Raw genomic sequence first — 14519 nt, 5'->3', positions numbered from 1 at the left:
TGTTGTAAAAATACATGAGAAACTTTCTTCTTATGTTGGAAATTTTTTTTGTTTGTTAGAAAAGATAATGCTTTGTGATGCTGAATTACCTGAGATGTTTTAAATCTGTTGAAGCTCTTGTCAGCTCAGCCACCTAAACTTTCAGGAGCCCTTTTTGCAGGGGATGCCAGTATTTCCCAGGTATTATGGGAAGCACAAGTCATAAAAAAAGATCATTTCCCTCTAGGTACTATTTCTAATCTCAAAAAATTATGCTTCAAGTACAGTTGTTGGACACAGCTTCCAAAAACCAAAATCCTTTTGGTGAAGGATTTTTCTGACAAAACTCAAAGAACCTTCCTGTAGGAAAGCTGCTGCTTTCAGAGGGACTGTCACCAAAAAGCAACTGAGTAAAGACTAGGTTTACTGTATGCCAGGGGATGGCCCTAGGCAGCATGAGTGCTTTTCCCCACTTAATGATCTTCAGTTTTCTCTCTGGCTTGATAGCTGCAACTCTGTTGTGAAACAACAGTATTACAAAGACCGTGACAGCACATCTAACTCTTTTAACTTACAACTCTACCCCATACAACTTCATCCTTCTTCTTTTTTTGTCTTCTGACAGGAAAAAAACCCACCTGAATAGCTAGAATTAGTGCTCCTTGAATACCAGTTCACTTGCCTAGCAATTTTGTTCAGAAAACAGATGGTTCGGTACATGAAAGAGGGGTGGTAGGGACCTCTGTGTGAGGTCCTTAGAAGGGTAATCTCATTCCAAAGATCTAGGTGGCTGGAATTCCCTCCCCCTCCCCTATAATACAAATCCTTAAGTGTTAAGTCAGGCAGAAAATTAGTCTAGTCTACATTTATTTTACTGATTGGCAGTCAACTCCCACCTAATCTTTCAACATATATTTGTTCAATGGATCAACAGATTGTGTAAGCAGCATGACGGATGGGTTTAGAAATGTGTCTGCTTATGTTTGGTTTGTACTGAACCATTGACCAGTTTGTTTGTGAATCCATCATAAATTACATCTGTGGGTTACTCAGTACAAGTGAGGAGGGGAAATACTTATTCTCACTGTGTTGAAAGGCAATCTTACACAGCTGTCAGCCCCTAGAATGGAAGCTGAATCGCATCATTACTACTTTAGCTCTTTTTTTTTCCAAAGCTTGATGCATTTGGCTCTGCTTTCGCAAGTTTTTTGCTAATTGCAACTGTACTTCTCATTGAAGATAACATAAGGCAAAAGGCAAGAACGTTTATTGTGCAGTAAATATGTAATAACTGGGGAACAAGGATATGATAGTGATTGATGATGTTATTTAGCTGCATTTGACAAAACCAACACTAAGTAATGCCAGAAATATATGTGATATGTATAATAATGGAAATACATATTAAAATTTCATTGTTACATTCAATGCAGAAATGACCTGCATGGATTGTGTTTAATATCTGAAAGCAGGCTAGGATGGTGCCACTCCCAGGATCAACAGGAGTGTGAACTGTTTAAATACTTCAATTAACTCTTCCTAATCTTAAAACTGTTTTTAATATACTCATGTGACTGCTGTTGCCTCACGTGAGACATGAAGGAACATAAGGAAGTTCTGGAATCTAGAAACTGCTCTTCCACAAATGGGAAGAACTTGCCTTAAAATTGCTAAGGAGCGGGGGACATGGAAATGACCAGAGTGCTGCCAAACACCTCTTCCCAGATGCCAGAAAGCCAAAATCCAGTGTCTGCCACTTATGGTGATTGCTTTGGCTTTGAGCCACTGTCTACCCAGGGAGCATAGGCATGTGGCATCAAACTTCCCTCAAGAAGGCCCTACGGAGACCTCAACAAATTAGAGGACTGGGCAATCACCAACCAGATGAAGTTCAACATGAGAAAGTGCTGGATTTTGCACCTGGGATGGGGCACCTTGGGTGGGGCAATCCTGGATGTATGTAGAGATTGGGGAATGAGATGCTGGAAAGCACGACCTGGGGATCCTGGTTGAAGGCAAGTTGAATATGAGTCAACAGTGCCCTGACAGCCAGGAAGGCCAACCTTGTCCTGGGGGGCATCAGGCAAAGCATCACCAGCCAGTCAAGGGAGGGGATTGTCCCACTCTGCTCTGCACTGGGGGGGCCTCACCTTGAATATTGTGTGCAAAAAGATATTAAACTCTTAGAGAGTGTCCAAAGAAGGGCAGTGAAGACGGGGAAGAGCCTTGAGAGGAAGCTGTGTGAGGAGTGGCTGAGGTCACTTGGTGTGTTCAGCCTGGAGAAGAGGAGACTTCAGGGAGACCTCATTGCAGTTACAACTTCCTCGTGAGGGGAAGAGGAGGGGCGGGCACTGATCTCTTCTCTGTGGTGACCAGTGACAGGACCAGAAGGAATGGCTTGAAGTCATGTCAGAGAAGGTTTAGGTTGGATATCAGAAAAGGATTCTTCACCCAGAGGGTGGTTGGGTGCTGGAATAGGCTCCCCAGGGAAGTGGTCACAGCACCAAGCCTGACAGTTCAAATGTTTGGGTGATACTCTCAGACACATTGTATGACTCTTAGGGATGGTCCCATGCAGGGCTAAGGGTTGGACTTCAATGATCCTTGTGGGTCCCTTCCAACTCAGCATATTCTGTGATTCCTTCCCCATATGTATCCTTTCACCAAGGTGTGGAAGGGCTTAAAAAAGGGGGAAATATGAATAAAGGGTCACCCTTATTGTTGCCTAATTTTCTGCTAAAAGTTACGGCTTTGAAAATAATTTTGAACAAGAAAGAGGCTCACCTTGTCCTAGCTCTGTATCTGGAGGCAGTGAGCCTCAGGTGTGACTCTCTGCAGCATACCCCAAGCTTTGCTTAAACAGGTTTGAACTAGAACTAAATGGCTCTTGAAAAGAAAGGCAATGGGAAGAGAGACGGAGAAGAAAAGAGAGCACTTGGTAAAGGGCTGGGTTTCTTTATGCAGGGAGAGAGGAGAAACTGAAGAAGAGTGATTGTTGTTGGCTACTTGGCTGTTTTAGATGGTTACATTCCTGTGAAGGCAAGTTTTTTTAATTCATGATATTTTTTGTGGGATTTGTGTTAACCTTTTTTTTAGTCTCCTATGCATTGAGACTTTTAGAATTGGTAGTAACTGACTGAATTTTTTGTTTGAAGTGCTACTCTTCAGTTGAAAGCATGCACTGAACATTTTTTTAAAGAAAGCAGAGGAAAAGGTATTTTTGACAAAGTGCACACAATTATCTTTTAATTTCCTTTTTTTTTTCCTTTGTGGCAGAGAGTAAATTTGTCATTTCTCTATGGAATAATGCTTCCAACTTCTAGTTCAACTGAAAAATAATGTCTTTCTAATAATTTCAAATAGGATTTTAAGAAACTGATAAGGAAAAAAAATGAGCAGCCTGGAGAGTATGAAGAAGAAACTAGGAATGAAAAGTTGGATATTTCTGGACCTAGGGCACAGAAAGGAAAATGAAGCTTGTAACTCAGCAAGTAGCATCAATGTTATCCTGTGAGCCTGAAACCACTTTTTCTTAACCTTCATCCTCTAAGAAAAAAAAAATCTAATGTCTGTTCAGTATAGTAATCCCTGGAGTATCATTTTAGTAATTTTACTGACTGTATTTCTTTTATATGGGTCACTGAAATTTCCCTACCCTCTTCTGTCTTGCAAAGATGTAGAGGGCTTTAGGAATTGCTTCTAGAATACACTATTTTCCAATTATTAGCTCAGGAAATAAGATGGCTGTGAACTCTTGTGTTTGCTGAAATAAATAATCTTGCACTGTCCTTGTGAACACTTTTGTTGGTTTTTCCATTCACTTTAACAAAAAAAAAAAAAAAAAAGTTGAGTGGGATGGTTTGAGTACCCTCTTATGTGCCATTAAGTCTTTTGAATATCACATTCTTGTTTTTATCTTTTTCAGCTCTTCCTGTAGACAATACAGAGAGTTCCTCTCTTAGCCAAAAACTACGGCATTATTTCCAGTTTCTCAGTGTTGTAAAAACTAAATTACATTATGTAACTCAAAACAAAAAACCCTTCACCCAGCAACAAATGATTAAACCAACTAATACACAGATAGAAATATCAATAGCTATCTTTACTACTGCTTTGATAGCTATTGCTTAATATAACATGCTGAATACTCTGGCTATGAATGTAAGTGTGATTTATCGAATGATTCCACTTATTCCATGCCCTTGTGTGTATATATAAGAAATATCAAGATTGGGACAGAACCTTAATTGGACACCAAAATCCATAATTTTCTCTCAGTGTATATTATTTGTCAGGCTGGCAAATTGAAAATTGTAGTATAAGAAATATATTAATATGCTCACTTGCAAAGTAATTCCTTTAGAAGTGTGTATTTCTTCTGTATCACTGTCTAATTAGATAATTTGTTATTTGTTGTTGTAATGATTAATTTTAGAAATTTTCTTAGAATATCTGGGGCCATCTGGGGCCATCTACCAATAAAAAGGAAGTTACTGTCTGTAACTAAAGCTAATTGAAAATCTGAATTTTTTTAAAAAAAACTTGTAATCTTTTCCACAGAAAATCTATTATTGAAAATATTCTCAGATCTGCAATATTCTGTGTCCTCAGGTTCCTTTTTTTCCTAGTGCTCACAATTCCTGACTGGGTTTCACTATGGAGAAGCCAGGAGGGAATACAACCATCTTGAGTACAAAGGATGCATCACAAGGGAACATGAGCTAACTGGGAAGACTTACCTACAAGGAGAATATAAACAGGAAGTCTCCAAACTAGAAGCCCCATGTAATATGATTATGAGATATGTTTTAAAAACTTTTTATAGTCCTTTGAAAATTTATCTCTCTCTTGCTCCTTTCTTCATAATACTTTGAGTAATTTTAAATGGCAAATATGTTTTGTTTTGAGTTCTACCATTGCCATGAAAGCCCAACAATTCAAAAGTAGATCTCAAAGGTTTTTCATTTTATGTTTTGGGCAGTGTACCCTAAATATGCAAATTACAATTTTAATTCCCATTCCAGTTACTTCTAAACTATGTTATATGGCTGAAGAAGCATGAATCCACTCTTCAAAGTGTTGAAAAAGGCTTCAAGATAGGCAACAGAAAACCTGTGCTATGTCACACCAATCCCTTCTCCAACCTTAGCAAATATTTAGGTGTCACTGAGACAGAGGTGGTGGTGCTGAGGCAAGATGTTAGATGTAAAGAAGTTAGGCAGTGCTGTGGTCCTCTCTGAGATGCCTTTTGAGTAGTCTTCAAATGTGTGAGACAAACAGAAATTTAAAGATGCTTAAGCATGGTCCTCTATGCATGTTATGCATTTCCTCCCTACCTACTGTAAGTAGCCAAGAAATTCAGTTTTGAATATCCAGCTCTGCTTCACAGATTTCTCTTACTTGAAAAATGCAGTTGGAATTTTGTTTCTTCAAGCCACAGTCTTCTCACAAGGATGTTTTAAAATATATATTTTTAAAAGCTTTTTACTTCTGAAAACTGAGGTTTTGCTATTTTTTGCCACCTTCTAAGCTGGCATAAACTACCTTTGTTGTATTCTATCAAAAGGATGTTGAATGTGCTTTTTTCTGTCTGCTGCTTAACCTGTATTTTATCAATGCTAGAGACTGCATGATTAGTAAAAAAGGCTTTAATATGCTCTAGTGAAAGAAGATAGAGTAGATCACAGCAGACTGACTGGCTAAAAGCCAGTTTGTTTTTAATCATCTGCTAAAGAAATACATTGCGGTTTTAGATGGTTACTGACATTTTCATATAAAAGCATGTTTTGGTTAGAGTCATTCTTTAGTTTTCAGATATAAATTGGGAAGTTTTCAAGTGGTTTCAACAGTAGCATTTGGTTTGAATAGGATCTCAAAATATGACTTTGGAATGTGCTAGAATGGAAAAATCTGGTGAAAAAGCAACTGAGAAAACATTTTAGGGAAAGGCCAATCTGTGGAAATGCGTTCTTGTAGGGAGCCTTGTGCCTTGCCTTTACTCTTTTTCAGCAATAAGAGTTCAACACCCGTAACATGGCATGGAAACCCTGCTCTTTGGACACGCGGCTCCAAGTTGTTTCTGAATCTTTGCTGGCAGGCAGGCAGAGAGCATCCTTGCTCTGCATGTTACTCACCCTGCGAGGCACTGCTTTGCTTTCCTCTTGTAGGCTTTTTAACCACACTGTCTCTCACTCTTGTCTGCTAAATGACATGTTACTTACCATTTTCTGTAGTGTGCTTTGAGATTCACATCTAAAATGGCATGTAAAAGCTAGGTAGCGCTAATCTGTTCTGGCAGCTTGTTAAAGTGTGATGGTTTCAGTGATGCATTTGTAACCACTCTTAACATAAGATAAATGTGACAAGTGCTAATTCCAAACACCCACGTTGTTGAAACTGAGAACATCCTAGCTAAAGCACTTTGAATTTCCTGAGGACATCTGAGGTCTATCATTACGGCAGCTCATGATGCTTTTACCTGAAAAATGAAAATGTTACATTAAAGATCCACGATTAAGACAAATGTTTTAAAAAGGGTTAGGGAAGAAATGCTATGCGTGTGTTTGAGATCTACAAACACTTTGTATTCTCTGGACAAAGTGAAGGGAACTATAGAGTAAGAATATGTTGAACTCTCCATGGGAAAAGGAATAAGCTAATACCCAAGCACCAAGACTTGTGCATTAGAACAACTTCAGTTTTGAGAGTCCCATTCCATGAGATTTTCCTGATGGGTCTGTGTCATGGACACGAGAGGTGCCCATGTGAGAAGGAGGCCAATCTGAGGTAGGCAGAGAAAACTGTTCTTCAGTTGATGTGTTATCAAAATGAAGTAAGTGATATCCTTTTGTGGCTTGAGTGGAAAGTTCTGTACAAACAGTGCTGAAAGATGACCCCCTCAATGTCCAGTGAAAACAATGGCATTTGCCAGGATTTTTGAATTCTGATTTAAAAAAGAGAGAGACAGAGAGAAAAAGAGAAACTGCAGCATTCTCAACTGACTTTTACCTATGGGATTTCTGCATGGAAGATGGGAAAATAATGAAATGCCTGATGTCAAATTAGAAGAAAGTGCAAGATGTCAACCACTACTGAATAACTGAGCAAACGTACCTTGCTAGTACTGGTGACCAAGAAGGTGAAACGTGCTTGTAGGACAGACAGTAGAAGATGCTTGGGATGGTGGTAATATGCAGCTGCAGAACCAACACAGGACAATGAAAGAAAAGAGAAAGATAAGAGATGTGTGAGTAGTCTGCAAACCAGAAGGCAGGCTCTCAGCCATACTGTTATGGATTTGGAGATAAAAATACAGTTAGGGCATTACAGCTGTAATCATCATCATGGCTAGGCTTCCTGAACGAAGATTTGGGAAGGGCTCTACCCACTTTTGTTGCAAGCACGTTGGTGGCTGAAAAGTCCAATACGAGACAGGCATGTCCGGTTGCAAAAGGCACAACAGAAAGACTCCTTAGATGGTATATTCTGCAAGACACGATTCTTTCTGCGTTGCCTTTTCTCCTCAAGAGTGATCCTGCGTGCTTTCTCAAAAGCATCAGCAGCGTTATAGATGGTGTGTCTCCAGACCTCCTGATTGGAGGCCAGAGTAGACCAGTTATGTTGATCAATATGGTCAAGGCTGAGATGTTGTTTCAGGGAGTCCTTGTATCTTTTCTTTGGGGCTCCTCTCTTGCGGCAGCCAGTGGCAAGTTCACCATAAAGCAAGATCTTAGGGAGGCAGTGGTCCTTCATCCTGGAGATGTGCCCTGCCCAACTCAGCTGTGTTCTCAGCAACATGACCTCAATACTTGTGACTGCTGCTTGTTCTAGAACAGATGTATGGGTCACATAATCTGACCAGTGGATGTTTAGGATTGTGCAGAGACAGTGTTGATGGAAGCGTTTTAAGAGACGCGGGTGGTGGCGGTAAATAACCCATGATTCAGATCCATATAGGAGAGTAGACAGCACTATGGCTCTGTAAACACTGATCTTTGTACTTTTCTTCAGGTGTTTATTCCGCCAAACTCTTTTATGACGCTTTCTGAAGGCACTATATGCCTTTGCTAACCTGTTGTCTATCTCCCCATCAATCTTACCATCTGAGGAGATGAGGCTACCTAGGTAATTAAACTGCTGGACTGATTTGAGTTCTGATTGGCCAGTGGTGATGTGGGGATGGTGGGAGACTTCCTGAGGTGCAGGTTGATGGAGAACTTCTGTCTTCTTTAGACTGACTTCCAACCCAAAGAGCTCAGCAGCATCTGCAAAGCAGGATGTTAAACGCTGCAGAGCTGCTTCTGTGTGGGCAACAAGGGCGGCGTCATCAGCATAAAGCAGCTCCTGGACAAGATGGTTTAAGGTCTTAGTGTGGGCCTTCAGTCACCTTAGGTTGAATAGGCTTCCATCAGTACGATATCGAATGTAGATACCGTCCTGATCCTCGAGGTCTGCCATGGCCCTTTGGAGCATCATGCTGAAAAAGACTGTGAATAGGGTAGGGTAGGGTAGTTTCACACCATTCTTTATTAGAAAGGGCTCAGAAAGTGTGTTGCCATATCTGACTTGGCTGTGCTGATCCTCGTGGAGTGAGATGATCATTTTGAGGAACTTGGGGGGACAACCTAAACGTTCCAAAATCTGCCACAGACCTTTTCTGCTCACAGTATCGAAAGCCTTGGTGAGATCAACAAAGGTTACATAGAGACCTTTATTCTGTTCCCTGCACTTCTTTTGCAGTTGTCTGAGAACAAATACCATCTCTGTGGTACTTCTGTTCGCTCTGAAATCGCACTGACTTCCCAGTAGAATTTCTTCAGCTATAGCGGGTATTACCTGGAATAAAGTTCAAAGAAAGCTCTTTCACACAGGAAAAGATGGAAGGTTATACTGGGGATGTGTATGTTACATCATCTGGGCATGTATTTCTGCAGGTACTGCAGAACCTCCTGAACAGTGAAATTGTGCAGAAAGTGGTATTCCTTTCCCATCATAAATCTTATACACTGATATTTTTCATCCCTCAGGAAGAAAAATATAAGAAGTCTCACTAAAAGGAGAGTGATTATGGTATTTTTTCCATTGTTTTTTCTTAGTTGTTCTATTGTGAAGTGTTTTTCCAGAAATTGTTGTTGTCTGTGGATATCCAGACATAGAGAAAGGTTTCTGAATTCCAGACCATAAACAGTTCAAAGTTGTCTTCAGAGAGAATAACTACAGTGAGACAGTTAATGAACCTTTATCCTATTTGTCAAAATTTCACTTGCCCTTGAAATATAGTTTATTTATCTATCTTTCTTTCTATCTATCTATATCTGTCTATCTATCTGCCCATCTATCTATCTATCTTCCCCTTTTTTCCCTTGCTCTTAACCTATGAAAATGTCCTAAAAACAGTGTTTCTTTTCATAGAGAACTGTATTTTTGTTTTGCTGTTTTCTTATTCCTCTGAAGTATGTAATGCAGTTACTGTCTATATTTATAACAATTTTCCCTGGTGCTGCAGCTACATCTTCCTTTGGTTTTTGTTCCTTCATGTGATATATGGTTTCCTTATGGAAGTTATAATGAGTTTATTTTCGTGAATCACTAGAGATCAGCCAGGCTAAACTCTCAACATTAAAGTCCACCCAACAGTGACACTATTCACTGTAACACAATGTTTAACTGAACATATCACCTTTTATAACCCAAGTGCAATAATAACTACCTAAAAATGATAGGTCTGTCAGAATAATTAAATTACTTTTATCATAGAATTATAGAATGGCTTGTGTTGGAAGGGACTTTAAAGATCATCTAGTTCCAACCCCCTTGCCATGGGCAGGGGCACCTTTCACTAGACCAGGTTACTTACAGCCCCATCCAACCTGGCCTTAAACACAATCAGGGATGGGGCATCTGCAACTTCCCTGGGAAACATGTTCTAGTGCCTCCCTTCCCTCACAGTAAAGAATTTCTTCCTAGTATCGAAACTAAACCTACTCCTGTCAGTTTGAAGCCATTTCCCCTTGTTCTATCATACAGGCTCTTGTAAATAGTCTCTCTCCATCTTTCTTGTAGACTCCCTTCAGGGATTGGAAGGATGCAACTGGATTACCTTGAAGTCTTCTCCAGGCTGAACAAACCCAATTCTCTCAGCCTTTCCTCATCGGGGAGGTGCTCCATCCCTCTAATCATCTTGGTGACCCTCCTCTGGACTCACTCCAACAGGCTGATATTCTTCCTGTGCTTGGACCCCAGAGCTCAATGCAACATTCCAGGTGGGGTCTCAGAAGAGCACAGCAGCGGGTTAGAAAGAATAAATATAAAATGGTCAGAAGCTTATATTTTTCTCTTGTGTAGAGAGAAAAATTGACAATTAAAAACGATGCAAACTTTTCATATCTTTTGAAAGTACTAGTTATATTGAAACAAATCAAGAGGTTAGCCCCTTAAAAACACAAGGAAAATAATTTGGATCAAAAAAATCTGAGTAACACATCGGATACAGTTTATAAGGAAAAAAAAGAACATTGAAACACTTCTGCTTACCTTATACTTATGTGGGAGGGGGCTTAGACTAGGGAATTGGATTTTGGGGCTCTCAAACCATGATATTTTTGGTAACAGAGGGTGGTTGCGATCCATCTAAATAAAAAGAGATAAAAGCCATGATGCTTGTTATAACAGAAAGAGTTTTCCAGACAAAACACAGACTGTATCACTGTAGGGAAAGTAAGGCTATAGTAATGTAAGTTAAGTACTAAGAGTAGAGTTAAGTTTGTGATAATGCTATATTGATGTGTAGTGGAGAGATTTTGATTGTATTTTAGTTTATTGAAGATTGCATGTTGATTAGAGTTTATTAAATTGTTGTGATATGTTGATATTTCGCAAAAGCGGGGGTGGAGAGTTGTAGTGGGAGGAAACAGATTTCCCCCCTGAAGTTATAAAATGGTAAAACCCCAGGGGGTGGTGACCCTTGAAGTTTTGAAGTTTTACCCAATGAGCGCTTCTGCAAAATATAAACATATCACACTCAACGGAAGAGAAGGTATTGTAGTTTGTTGTTGAGGAAGTAGCCATGTTGTGAAAGCCATGAGCAGAAGGGGCAGGAGCGCCTGGGGGAGCTTTCCCCCCCCAGCCCCAGCTGGGGGCTACAGGGACTTGGAACAGTGTAAGACTGAGCTAAGTGCCTGTAGCTGAAAACTGAAGGAGTTTTCTCCACTGTAAGTAGGCAGAAGGAGCAGCGGCAGAACTGCACTGACCGAAGAAATGATGGCAGAGAGCCAACAGATAAGAAAAGCAGCAGAGGCGGCTTGCAGCCAACCAAAGAAGACACAGAGTTGTCTGAGAGAGCTGAGAACGAGAGCCAGCAGCAGCAGAAAGAGCAGAACTAGCTCTACAGAGACAGAGTTGGGGTAAGAACTGAAACAAAAAAAAAAACCGAACTCCTTGGAGACCCCTCACGTCCTAGAAAGGAGGGGTGAAGTGCAGGATGCACTACAGAGAGGAGCTGGAAAGCTCCGAGAAGAATGCGGAGAGTGACCTTGGCCCCCGCTGCTGCTTAAGACAGAGCACAGAGCTCTGTAGGGAACTTGAATCCCCTGAAGATAAAAACCCCTGCGCTTCATGATATGACGTGGAGATAGCGCCCTTTGTCCTGGGAAGCACAGCCCACGGAGGAAGACCCTCGTTTGAAGACGAGTGGCCGAGGGGGCTTGGATACCCCTCGTGTGTACTGGCAGAGATCCAGCTACAACAATTCAATTACAGCTGCTGCATAGAGACAGAGAGACCTGCTACCTTAGAGACACTGCTGCTCTGAAGAAGGGATCTTTCCTTCTTCCCTCCTGGACTTTTATTTGGAGGGGAGAAGAGATTTGATCCCTTGTAAATACTTATGTCATGGCAGAGATAGCTAAGACTGTATATAATGTATTGTAGTATTTATTTGTACAGTCATTGTAATATATATTCCCTTTCCCCCATTTTGAGTCTCATGTGGTTGTCTGGAAAAAACCATCTCACATTGGGTTGAGATGTGGGAGGGGGCTTAGACTAGGGAATTGGATTTTGGGACTCTCAAACCATGACAACTTACTTTTAAATTGTGTAGTTCATGCGTAGCTCCTCATTTCACATGGTTTCTAATTGTAAAGTAAATGGGAGAAAGAGACATGTTTTTCCTTGAATGTGGTATAACAGTAGAAGGCTTTAAGTTATATCCCATAAATCTGGAAAATGAGCCTTATGGTTGAGTTTTAATGCATTTCTCTGTAGCAAATACCTTCTTCGGGGTTAAGATTCTTTTTGGAAACTAGATTTCTGGGTGCTTAAACTTGATCTTTTGAGAGAGAAGTTATGCAGTGAGTTGGCATCTTGTTCTTTTGAACTGGGGAGTGTCTTGCAGAACAACATGTGCTGTCAAGGCCAGCAGTGACAGGTGGGGGAATTTGAAGCAGTAGGAATGCACTGAAATGCCTCACTCTCTTCTTAAAGGCCTGTTCAGGGCTACTTTTAAAGGCTAGAGGAGCATGAAAACTCCCCTGCGAGGCTATCTCCAGGGTGATCAAATCCCTTTGTAAGATTTCCATTAAATACTTCTAAATAAATTTATTTGTAGTTCTTTGACTGTAGCTGTATTTTGAAGTATTTTCCTTTGTACTCAAACTATTTTCCTTTCTGCTTCAATGTGTTATGTGGTACTTTGTATAATCCCCTGATCTTTTATTGTGTAATTAGTCTGCAGGTTGTTCCTAAGCTTAAAGATAAACCTGTTCTATAATGTTTCCCTTCTTCTATTCTATTATTTGCAAATCTTGGAAATAGTTATTGAGGCTAGAAAGAAGTGGTGGAACATGACCATCCATGGAAACTCTGTCATGTAGCATCAGTTATCAAGGAGGCAGACGATGGATAACTCTATTTTTCAAGTTGTGGGATTTTAGGTTTTATGACTTTGGCTGTGGATCCTGTTGCTGACTCTGAGCAAACTTAATCACTCTGTGCCTCCATAAAATGGTTATAATAATTCCTTGTTGCATCAAAGTTGTGATGCAAATGAAGAAGTGTTTCTAAGTGTGGGGTAGTGCGGCTGTGAGGTCAGGCAGTGAAAGCTGATCCAATTGCATCCTGATTTGCTGACAAAAAGTTATTTAACAGTAGTGTAACAGTAGTCCTCCCCTTCCACTGCATGCCGTGGCCGGAGTGCGGGGTCTCTCCTCTCCCTCCGCCGCATGCCGCGGCCAGGTGCATGGCCACTCCGGTGTGTGCTGTGGGCGTGTGGCCCCCAGGGCAGCCCCCAGGCGTCCGCAGGGCTGCCCCCGGCCGGGAGAAAGGAGAGGGGGAGCTTCACCAGCGAGGACTGTGCCCTCATGGGAGAGAAGAGGGAGAACCTCGGAGCACACAGAGGTTTGGCGGTTTGGTTTGCGGGAGGGGTGGGATGTCGGGTGGGCCGTGGGGGTCCTTGGGCTGGGGGGAGGCCAGGCGGGGCAGTCCCATATGGAGTGTATGGTATGTTGCAGTGCATGGGAAGATCTGTGGTAACACGGTGGGGGGAGGATAAGGTCAGGGTGGATAGTGGGTTCATCTGGGGGGTTGAGGGGTCTTGGCCACACTGGGGCCTTGGGAAGTACCCGAGCCCCGAGTGGGCGCAAGGGCTGAAATGGTTTGGTTTTGGCTCACCTGTGGCTACTGCCCAGGTTCGGTATGTCTTGGATATATTTACTGTGTCCTGAATGGATGGTCAGGACAAAGCGATGTTCCTGGGTATTTCCCTGAGATTGGGCATAGATGGGTGGCAGAAGAGTAGGGGAGTGAATCCTCTTTAGTGGAAAGAAGCCTGTGTACCCCTTTGTGGTTGCTAGCTATGCTGGCAATGATACATGCCTTTGTCAGGGTCTCCCATGCCAGACAGGTCAAAACCACAGGGTCAGACACAATATATCCATGGGCAGGATGAGCCCACTAGCCTTCTGGCAGTTATCCTAGGAGAAGGACAACTCTAATCCCAAACTGGGGCAGATGGAGCTCACTTAGCCCTGTAAGACCATCCATCTAAGAGAAGGTCACTCTAATCAAACCTACATCCTGAGGACCTCGCTGCCACCGTCCAAGCTCACTCAGCCCTGGCAGATGAACCTCAGGATTAAAGGGTGGGCCCAGTTCTGTGCATGCTGTGTCTCACCTAAAAAAATCCACTGTGCAGGCTCAAAGGTTTTACCCACACTCACAAAGCCCTGTAGCAATGGGCAAGGGTCGAAATGGCAGGTGAAAGGTGCACTGGAAGCCGCAGACCCAACCCTGCATGCAGGCGGTTCAGGATATCGGTCATTTGAGACTGACTGGAGATGACAGTCTCTTGGGGCAGCACCCTGAACAACCAAGCAGCCTTTTCAAGGACAGCACTGCTTGCTCCACTCAGAGAGGGGCCTAGAAAAGGTGACCTAAACAGTACTCATCTCCACATTTCACCCAGTTGGTTAACTGTGGCCAACGGGCATCTTCTTCCAATGCGGTCACACAAAGATCAAGAGACAAAGGCATGCACCTGCCTC

General features: G+C 41.9%; 1 protein-coding gene across 5 annotated transcripts in view; it reads left to right on the top strand.

Moving 5' to 3' along the window:
- The window catches only part of TLE1 (transducin like enhancer of split 1), a 100443-nt gene extending 89116 nt beyond the window's left edge, over window positions 1-11327 (top strand). For 4 of the 5 annotated variants that reach the window (XM_017806244.1, XM_017806243.1, XM_017806239.1 and 1 more), the window contains one exon: window positions 10042-11327. The gene's annotated coding sequence lies outside the window, so the exon portion shown is untranslated. Of the gene's footprint in view, window positions 1-4590; window positions 4765-10041 lie in introns of all 5 variants that reach the window. The other variant, XM_017806241.1, reaches the window with a different exon arrangement.
- Window positions 11328-14519: the final 3192 nt, after the last annotated feature.

The sequence above is a fragment of the Lepidothrix coronata genome, unplaced genomic scaffold (assembly GCF_001604755.1).
Source record: "Lepidothrix coronata isolate B3197 unplaced genomic scaffold, Lepidothrix_coronata-1.0 Scaffold14, whole genome shotgun sequence".
In the NCBI taxonomy this organism is placed as follows: domain Eukaryota; kingdom Metazoa; phylum Chordata; class Aves; order Passeriformes; family Pipridae; genus Lepidothrix; species Lepidothrix coronata.
This window is presented reverse-complemented; position numbering and strand designations above follow the sequence as displayed.